This window comes from Cebus imitator, unplaced genomic scaffold (assembly GCF_001604975.1).
Source record: "Cebus imitator isolate Cc_AM_T3 unplaced genomic scaffold, Cebus_imitator-1.0 Scaffold579, whole genome shotgun sequence".
Lineage (NCBI taxonomy): Eukaryota > Metazoa > Chordata > Mammalia > Primates > Cebidae > Cebus > Cebus imitator.
Window position 1 is genome coordinate 80,101 of NW_016107894.1, and position 1,420 is coordinate 81,520.

At 45.9% G+C, this 1,420-nt stretch overlaps 1 long non-coding RNA gene and 1 pseudogene across 1 annotated transcript in view; one reads left to right on the forward strand and one right to left on the reverse strand.

Annotated features, from left to right (window-relative positions):
• The window catches only part of LOC119469139, a 10,591-nt gene that overhangs the window by 8,559 nt on the left and 612 nt on the right, over positions 1-1,420 (forward strand). The window lies entirely within an intron of this gene.
• On the reverse strand, positions 988-1,070 carry LOC119469145 (annotated as a pseudogene).

Genomic DNA, 1,420 nt, shown 5'->3' on the forward strand with positions numbered 1-1,420 from the left:
AAAAAAGAATTGCTTGAACCCAGGAGGTGGAGGTTGCAGTGAGCTGAGATCATGTCCCTGCACTCCAGCCTGGGCGATAGAGCAAGATTCTGTCTTTAAATAAAAAGGCAAGCCAGTTACAGTGGCTTATACCTATAATCCCAGAACTTTGGGAGGCCAAGATGGGAAGATCACTTGAGGCTAGGAGTTCCAGGTAAACCTGGGCAACGTAGCAGGACCCCATCTCTACAAAACATTTTTTAAAAATTAGCCAGTCACAGTGGCATGTGCCTGTAGTCTCAGCTACTCAGGAGGCTGAGGCAAGAGGATTGCTGGAGCCCAGGAGGTGGAGGCTGCAGTGAGCCATGCTTGTGCCACTGCACTCCAGCCTGGGTGACAGAGTGAGACCCTGTCTCTCAAAAAAAAGAATTCAGAGTAGAGAAAGGTATGAATTGTAAGTTCAAGCATGCCACGTCCCAAATTTCCTTCAGAAGTGTTGATGCATGCCCCAAGAAATCTGCATTCATTTCCTAGCGCTGCCTTAACAAAGTACCCTAAACTGTGTGGCTTCAACCACAGAGGTTTATTCTCACAGTTCTGGAGGCCAGGAGTCTGAAATCAAGGGATTTTTTTATTGTTTGTTTGTTTTTCCTGTGAAGGCTGTGAGGGAGGGTCTGCCCAGGTCTCGCTCCTGGATTCTCAGAGCCTCCAGAGTTCCTTGGCTTGTAGGTGGTCTTCTGTCTCTGTCTTGACATTGTCTTCCCTTGGTAGGTGTCTTTGTCCACACATCCCCTTTTTATAAGGACACCAGGCACACAGGATTAGGATTCACACTCATTACCTCAGCTTACCTTGATCACATGTGAAGAGCCTATTTCCAAATAAGGTCCCATCCACAGACCCTTCGGCGTAGGGCTTCACTATTTTTCGGGAAGACACAGGACAATGCATAACATTATAGATTTGCAAATATTTTTAGTTTGAGTTTCCGGGTTTTATTCTTTTTCACATCAGATGGGTGATGTGATGATATCATAACAAGTTTTGAGGAAGGCACATGAAAACCCAATTGTCATGCTTAGGTTTTGGTTTTTTAACTTTAATTTTAATTTTCTTGCTCTGTTACTCAGGCTGGAGGGCAGTGGTGCAAACATGGCTCACTGCAGCCTCAACCTCGTGGGCTCCAGCGATTTTCCCACCTCAGCCTCTCAAGGTGCTAGGATTACAGGAATGAGCCACCACACCCAGATTTTCCCTATTTTTTGTTTGTACCTTGCTCTTTTTACTCAAAAATATACCTTTGCAGGTGGGCATGCTGGCTCATGCCTGTAATCCTCAGCACTTTGGGAGGCCGAGGCAGGTGGATCACTTGAGGTCAGGAGTTCAAGACCAGCCTGGCCAACATGGTGTAACGCCTTCTCTACTAAAAATACAAAAATGA